Genomic DNA, 8362 nt, shown 5'->3' with positions numbered 1-8362 from the left:
GCAATCCTGAGATTACTACCTCTGAGGTCCTACGTTTTAACTTGGTTCCTAACTCCCTAAATTCTGCTTGTAGGACCTCATCCCGTTTTTTACCTATATCATTGGTGCCTATGTGCACAATGACAACTGGCTGTTCACCCTCCCCTTTCAGAATGTTCTGCAGCCGATCTGAGACATCCCTGACCCGTGCACCTGGGAGGCAACATACCATTCGGGAGTCTCGTTTTCAACCACAGAACCGCCTATCTACTCCCCTTACAATTGAATCCCCTATGACTATAGCCCTTCCACTCTTTTTCCCGCCCTTCTGAACGGCAGAGCCAGCCACAGTGCCATGAACCTGGCTACTGCTGCCTTCCCCTGGTGAGCCATCTCCCTCAACAGTATACAAAACGATATACCTGTTTTGGAGGGAGATGACCGCAGGGGACATCTGCGCTGCCTTCCTGCTCTTTCTCTGCCTTTTGGTCACCCATTCCCTTTCTCCCTCAGCAATCCTAATCTGCGGTGTGACCAATTCGCGAAACGTGCTATCCGTGCTGACCTCCTCAGCATCGCGCATGCTCCAAAGTGAGTCCATCCGCAGCTCCAGAGCCGTCATGCGGTCTAACAAGAGCTGCAGCTGGACACACTTCCTGCACGTGAAGGAGCCAGGGACATCAGCCATGTCCCTGAGCTCCCACATTGAGCAAGAGGAGCATAACACAGGTCTGAGATCTCCTGTCATTTTTAATCTTAAGCTTAACTTATTTAAATGAAAAAGGAACGAAAAGTTTTTACCAATCACACGGAAAAAAAAAATAGAAAAAAGCCTTGCCTTATCTGCACACCACCGAGTCCTTTTTTTTTGGTTGGAGGAGGAGGGCAGGTGGGAGACACTACAGGTGTAGTGTCTCGGGTTCAGCCGCTGCCCAAATATATAGGACTTACATACCCAGCTGCCACCTCGCTCTCCCTGTCGCCGTTTGGTTGGGTTCGGGTCCGCTGTGGTTTAGTCGGGCTCGGGTCCGCTGTGGTTTGGTCGGGTTCGGATCCGCTATGGTTTGGACGGGCTCGGGTCCGCTGTGGTTTAGTCGGGTTTGGATCCGCTGTGGTTTGGTCGGGTTCTGATCCGCTGTGGTTTGGACGGGCTCAGGTCCGCTGTGGTTTAGTCGGGTTCTGATCCGCTGTGGTTTAGTCGGGTTCAGATCCGCTGTGGTTTGGACGGGCTCAGGTCCGCAGTGGTTTAGTCGGGTTCTGATCCGCTGTGGTTTAGTCGGGTTCTGATCCGCTGTGGTTTAGTCGGGTTCTGATCCGCTGTGGTATGGTCGGGCTCGGATCCGCTGTGGTTTGGTCGGGCTCGGATCCGCTGTGGTTTGGTCGGGCTCGGGTCCGCTGTGGTTTGGTCAGGCTCGGGTCTGCTGTGGTTTGGTCGGGTTCGGGTCTGCTGTGATTTGGTCCGGTTCGGATCCGTTGTGGTTTGGTCGGGCTCGGATCCGCTGTGGTTTGGTCGGGCTCGGGTCCGCTGTGGTTTGGTCAGGCTCAGGTCTGCTGTGGTTTGGTCGGGTTCGGGTCTGCTGTGATTTGGTCGGGTTCAGATCCGCTGTGGTTTGGTCGGGCTCGGGTCTGCTGTGGTTTAGTCGATTTGGATCCGCTGTGGTTTGGTCGGGCTCGGGTCCGCTGTGGTTTGGTCAGGCTCGGGTCTGCTGTGGTTTGGTCGGGTTCGGATCCGCTGTGGTTTGGTCGGGCTCGGGTCTGCTGTGGTTTAGTCGGGTTCGGATCCACTGTGGTTTAGTCGGGTTCGGATCTGCTGTGGTTTGGTCGGGCTAGGTCTTCTGTGGTTTGATCGGGTTCGGATCCGCTGTGGTTTGGTTGGGCTCGGTCCATTGTGGTTTGGTCGGGTTCTGATCCGCTGTGGTTTGGTTGGGCTCGGATCCGCTGTGGTTTGGTCGGGTTCTGATCCGCTGTGGTTTGGTCGGGTTCTGATCCGCTGTGGTTTGGTTGGGTTCTGATCCGCTGTGGTTTGGTCAGGCTCGCGTCTGCTGTGGTTTGGTCGGGCTCGGTCCGCTGTGGTTTGGTCGGTTCATGATCCACTGTGGTTTGGTCGGGCTCGGGTCCGCTGTGGTTTGGTCGGGCTCGGGTCTGCTGAGGTTTGGTCGGGTTCTGATCCACTGTGGTTTGGTCGGGCTCGCGTCTGCTGTGGTTTGGTCGGGCTCGGTCCGCTGTGGTTTAGTCGGGTTCTGATCCACTGTGGTTTGGTCGGGCTCGGGTCTGCTGTGATTTGGTCGGGTTCAGATCCGCTGTGGTTTGGTCGGGTTCGGATCCGCTGTGGTTTAGTCGGGCTCGGGTCCGCTGTGGTTTGGTCGGGCTCGGGTCTGCTGTGGTTTAGTCGGGTTCAGATCCACTGTGGTTTAGTCGGGTTCGGATCTGCTGTGGTTTGGTCGGGCTAGGTCTTCTGTGGTTTGATCGGGTTCGGATCCGCTGTGGTTTGGTTGGGCTCGGTCCATTGTGGTTTGATCGGGTTCTGATCCGCTGTGGTTTGGTTGGGCTCGGATCCGCTGTGGTTTGGTCGGGTTCTGATCCACTGTGGTTTGGTTGGCTTCTGATCCGCTGTGGTTTGGTCGGGCTCGCGTCTGCTGTGGTTTGGTCGGGCTCGGTCCGCTGTGGTTTGGTCGGGTTCTGATCCACTGTGGTTTGGTCGGGCTCGGGTCTGCTGTGGTTTGGTCGGGTTCTGATCCACTGTGGTTTGGTCGGGCTCGGGTCTGCTGTGGTTTGGTCGGGTTCTGATCTGCTGTGGTTTGGTCGAGTTCTGATCCGCTGTGGTTTGGTAGGGTTCGGGTCTGCTGTGGTTTGGTCGGGTTCTGATCCGCTGTGGTTTGGTCAGGCTCGGGTCTGCTGTGGTTTGGTTGGGTTCTGATCCGCTGTGGTTTGGTCGGGCTCAGGTCTGCTGTGGTTTGGTCGGGTTCGGATCCGCTGTGGTTTGGTCGGGCTCGGATCCGCTGTGGTTTGGTCGGACTCGGGTCTGCTGTGGTTTAGTCGATTTGGATCCGCTGTGGTTTGGTCAGGCTCGGGTCTGCTGTGGTTTGGTCGGGCTCGGGTCCGCTGTGGTTTGGTCGGGCTCGGGTCTGCTGTGGTTTAGTCGGGTTCGGATTCGCTGTGGTTTAGTCGGGTTCGGATTCACTGTGGTTTAGTCAGGTTCGGATCTGCTGTGGTTTAGTCGGGTTCGGATCCGCTGTGGTTTGGTCGGGCTCGGGTCCGCTGTGATTTGGTCGGGTTCAGATCCGCTGTGGTTTGGTCGGGTTCGGATCTGCTGTGGTTTAGTCGGGCTCGGGTCCGCTGTGGTTTGGTCGGGCTCGGGTCTGCTGTGGTTTAGTCGGGTTCGGATCCACTGTGGTCTAGTCGGGTTCGGATCTGCTGTGGTTTGGTCGGGCTCGGTCCATTGTGATTTGGTCGGGTTCTGATCTGCTGTGGTTTGGTCGGGTTCTGATCCGCTGTGGTTTGGTCGGGTTCTGATCCGCTGTGGTTTGGTCGGGTTCTGATCCGCTGTGGTTTGGTTGGGTTCTGATCCACTGTGGTTTGGTCGGGCTCGCGTCTGCTGTGGTTTGGTCGGGCTCGGTCCGCTGTGGTTTGGTCGGGTTCTGATCCACTGTGGTTTGGTCGGACTCGGGTCTGCTGTGATTTGGTTGGGTTCAGATCCGCTGTGGTTTGGTCGGGTTCGGATCTGCTGTGGTTTAGTCGGGCTCGGGTCCGCTGTGGTTTGGTCGGGCTCGGGTCTGCTGTGGTTTAGTCGGGTTCGGATCCACTGTGGTTTAGTCGGGTTCGGATCTGCTGTGGTTTAGTCGGGCTAGGTCTTCTGTGGTTTGATCGGGTTCGGATCCGCTGTGGTTTGGTTGGGCTCGGTCCATTGTGGTTTGGTCGGGTTCTGATCCGCTGTGGTTTGGTTGGGCTCGGATCCGCTGTGGTTTGGTCGGGTTCTGATCCACTGTGGTTTGGTCGGGCTCGGGTCTGCTGTGGTTTGGTCGGGTTCTGATCCGCTGTGGTTTGGTCGAGTTCTGATCCGCTGTGGTTTGGTCGGGTTCGGGTCTGCTGTGGTTTGGTCGGGTTCGGATCCGTTGTGGTTTGGTCGGGCTCGGATCCGCTGTGGTTTGGTCGGGTTCGGATCCGTTGTGGTTTGGTCGGGTTCTGATCCGCTGTGGTTTGGTCGGGCTCGGTCCATTGTGGTTTGGTCGGGTTCTGATCTGCTGTGGTTTGGTCGGGTTCTGATCCGCTGTGGTTTGGTCGGGTTCTGATCCGCTGTGGTTTGGTCGGGTTCTGATCCGCTGTGGTTTGGTTGGGTTCTGATCCACTGTGGTTTGGTCGGGCTCGCGTCTGCTGTGGTTTGGTCGGGCTCGGTCCGCTGTGGTTTGGTCGGGTTCTGATCCACTGTGGTTTGGTCGGACTCGGGTCTGCTGTGATTTGGTTGGGTTCAGATCCGCTGTGGTTTGGTCGGGTTCGGATCTGCTGTGGTTTAGTCGGGCTCGGGTCCGCTGTGGTTTGGTCGGGCTCGGGTCTGCTGTGGTTTAGTCGGGTTCGGATCCACTGTGGTTTAGTCGGGTTCGGATCTGCTGTGGTTTAGTCGGGCTAGGTCTTCTGTGGTTTGATCGGGTTCGGATCCGCTGTGGTTTGGTTGGGCTCGGTCCATTGTGGTTTGGTCGGGTTCTGATCCGCTGTGGTTTGGTTGGGCTCGGATCCGCTGTGGTTTGGTCGGGTTCTGATCCACTGTGGTTTGGTCGGGCTCGGGTCTGCTGTGGTTTGGTCGGGTTCTGATCCGCTGTGGTTTGGTCGAGTTCTGATCCGCTGTGGTTTGGTCGGGTTCGGGTCTGCTGTGGTTTGGTCGGGTTCGGATCCGTTGTGGTTTGGTCGGGCTCGGATCCGCTGTGGTTTGGTCGGGTTCGGATCCGTTGTGGTTTGGTCGGGTTCTGATCCGCTGTGGTTTGGTCGGGCTCAGGTCTGCTGTGGTTTGGTCGGGTTCGGATCCGTTGTGGTTTGGTCGGGCTCGGATCCGCTGTGGTTTGGTCGGGCTCGGATCCGCTGTGGTTTGGTCGGGCTCGGGTCTGCTGTGGTTTAGTCGGGTTCGGATCAGCTGTGGTTTGGTCGGGCTCGGGTCTGCTGTGGTTTGGTCGGGTTCGGATCCGCTGTGGTTTGGTCGGGCTCGGGTCTGCTGTGGTTAAGTCGGGTTCGGATCCGCTGTGGTTTGGTCGGGCTCGGGTCCGCTGTGATTTGGTCGGGTTCAGATCCGCTGTGGTTTGGTCGGGTTCGGATCCGCTGTGGTTTAGTCGGGCTCGGGTCTGCTGTGATTTGGTCGGGTTCAGATCCGCTGTGGTTTGGTCGGGTTCGGATCCGCTGTGGTTTAGTCGGGCTCGGGTCCGCTGTGGTTTGGTCGGGCTCGGGTCTGCTGTGGTTTAGTCGGGTTCGGATCCACTGTGGTTTAGTCGGGTTCGGATCTGCTGTGGTTTGATCGGGTTCGGATCCGCTGTGGTTTGGTTGGGCTCGGTCCATTGTGGTTTGGTCGGGTTCTGATCCGCTGTGGTTTGGTTGGGCTCGGTCCATTGTGGTTTGGTCGGGTTCTGATCCGCTGTGGTTTGGTTGGGCTCGGATCCGCTGTGGTTTGGTTGGGTTCTGATCCGCTGTGGTTTGGTCGGGTTCTGATCCGCTGTGGTTTGGTTGGGTTCTGATCCGCTGTGGTTTGGTCGGGCTCGCGTCTGCTGTGGTTTGGTCGGGCTCGGTCCGCTGTGGTTTGGTCGGTTTCTGATCCACTGTGGTTTGGTCGGGCTCGGGTCCGCTGTGGTTTGGTCGGGCTCGGGTCTGCTGTGGTTTGGTCGGGTTCTGATCCACTGTGGTTTGGTCGGGCTCGCGTCTGCTGTGGTTTGGTCGGGCTCGGTCCGCTGTGGTTTAGTCGGGTTCTGATCCACTGTGGTTTGGTCGGGCTCGGGTCTGCTGTGATTTGGTCGGGTTCAGATCCGCTGTGGTTTGGTCGGGTTCGGATCCGCTGTGGTTTAGTCGGGCTCGGGTCCGCTGTGGTTTGGTCGGGCTCGGGTCTGCTGTGGTTTAGTCGGGTTCGGATCCACTGTGGTTTAGTCGGGTTCGGATCTGCTGTGGTTTGGTCGGGCTAGGTCTTCTGTGGTTTGATCGGGTTCGGATCCGCTGTGGTTTGGTTGGGCTCGGTCCATTGTGGTTTGATCGGGTTCTGATCCGCTGTGGTTTGGTTGGGCTCGGATCCGCTGTGGTTTGGTCGGGTTGTGATCCACTGTGGTTTGGTTGGGTTCTGATCCGCTGTGGTTTGGTCGGGCTCGCGTCTGCTGTGGTTTGGTCGGGCTCGGTCCGCTGTGGTTTGGTCGGGTTCTGATCCACTGTGGTTTGGTCGGGCTCGGGTCTGCTGTGGTTTGGTCGGGTTCTGATCCACTGTGGTTTGGTCGGGCTCGGGTCTGCTGTGGTTTGGTCGGGTTCTGATCTGCTGTGGTTTGGTCGAGTTCTGATCCGCTGTGGTTTGGTAGGGTTCGGGTCTGCTGTGGTTTGGTCGGGTTCTGATCCGCTGTGGTTTGGTCAGGCTCGGGTCTGCTGTGGTTTGGTCGGGTTCGGATCCGTTGTGGTTTGGTCGGGCTCGGATCCGCTGTGGTTTGGTCGGGCTCTGATCCGCTGTGGTTTGGTTGGGTTCTGATCCACTGTGGTTTGGTCGGGCTCGGGTCTGCTGTGGTTTGGTCGGGTTCTGATCTGCTGTGGTTTGGTCGAGTTCTGATCCGCTGTGGTTTGGTAGGGTTCGGGTCTGCTGTGGTTTGGTCGGGTTCTGATCCGCTGTGGTTTGGTCGGGCTCAGGTCTGCTGTGGTTTGGTCGGGTTCGGATCCGCTGTGGTTTGGTCGGGCTCGGATCCGCTGTGGTTTGGTCGGACTCGGGTCTGCTGTGGTTTAGTCGATTTGGATCCGCTGTGGTTTGGTCAGGCTCGGGTCTGCTGTGGTTTGGTCGGGCTCGGGTCCGCTGTGGTTTGGTCGGGCTCGGGTCTGCTGTGGTTTAGTTGGGTTCGGATTCGCTGTGGTTTAGTCGGGTTTGGATTCACTGTGGTTTAGTCGGGTTCGGATCCGCTGTGGTTTAGTCGGGTTCGGATCCGCTGTGGTTTGGTCGGGCTCGGGTCCGCTGTGATTTGGTCGGGTTCAGATCCGCTGTGGTTTGGTCGGGTTCGGATCTGCTGTGGTTTAGTCGGGCTCGGGTCCGCTGTGGTTTGGTCGGGCTCGGGTCTGCTGTGGTTTAGTCGGGTTCGGATCCACTGTGGCCTAGTCGGGTTCGGATCTGCTGTGGTTTGGTCGGGCTCGGTCCATTGTGGTTTGGTCGGGTTCTGATCTGCTGTGGTTTGGTCGGGTTCTGATCCGCTGTGGTTTGGTCGGGTTCTGATCCGCTGTGGTTTGGTCGGGTTCTGATCCGCTGTGGTTTGGTTGGGTTCTGATCCACTGTGGTTTGGTCGGGCTCGCGTCTGCTGTGGTTTGGTCGGGCTCGGTCCGCTGTGGTTTGGTCGGGTTCTGATCCACTGTGGTTTGGACGGGCTCGGGTCTGCTGTGATTTGGTCGGGTTCAGATCCGCTGTGGTTTGGTCGGGTTCGGATCTGCTGTGGTTTAGTCGGGGTCGGGTCCGCTGTGGTTTGGTCGGGCTCGGGTCTGCTGTGGTTTAGTCGGGTTCGGATCCACTGTGGTTTAGTCGGGTTCGGATCTGCTGTGGTTTGGTCGGGCTAGGTCTTCTGTGGTTTGATCAGGTTCGGATCCGCTGTGGTTTGGTTGGGCTCGGTCCATTGTGGTTTGGTCGGGTTCTGATCCGCTGTGGTTTGGTTGGGCTCGGATCCGCTGTGGTTTGGTCGGGTTCTGATCCGCTGTGGTTTGGTTGGGTTCTGATCCGCTGTGGTTTGGTCGGGCTCGCGTCTGCTGTGGTTTGGTCGGGCTCGGTCCGCTGTGGTTTGGTCGGGTTCTGATCCACTGTGGTTTGGTCGGGCTCGGGTCTGCTGTGGTTTGGTCGGGTTCTGATCCACTGTGGTTTGGTCGGGCTCGGGTCTGCTGTGGTTTGGTCGGGTTCTGATCCGCTGTGGTTTGGTCGAGTTCTGATCCGCTGTGGTTTGGTCGGTTTCGGGTCTGCTGTGGTTTGGTCGGGTTCGGATCCGTTGTGGTTTGGTCGGGCTCGGATCCGCTGTGGTTTGGTCGGGTTCGGATCCGTTGTGGTTTGGTCGGGTTCTGATCCGCTGTGGTTTGGTCGGGCTCAGGCCTGCTGTGGTTTGGTCGGGTTCGGATCCGTTGTGGTTTGGTCGGGCTCGGATCCGCTGTGGTTTGGTCGGGCTCGGATCCGCTGTGGTTTGGTCGGGCTCGGGTC

This window comes from Heterodontus francisci, chromosome 36 (assembly GCF_036365525.1).
Source record: "Heterodontus francisci isolate sHetFra1 chromosome 36, sHetFra1.hap1, whole genome shotgun sequence".
Lineage (NCBI taxonomy): Eukaryota > Metazoa > Chordata > Chondrichthyes > Heterodontiformes > Heterodontidae > Heterodontus > Heterodontus francisci.
This window is presented reverse-complemented; position numbering follows the sequence as displayed.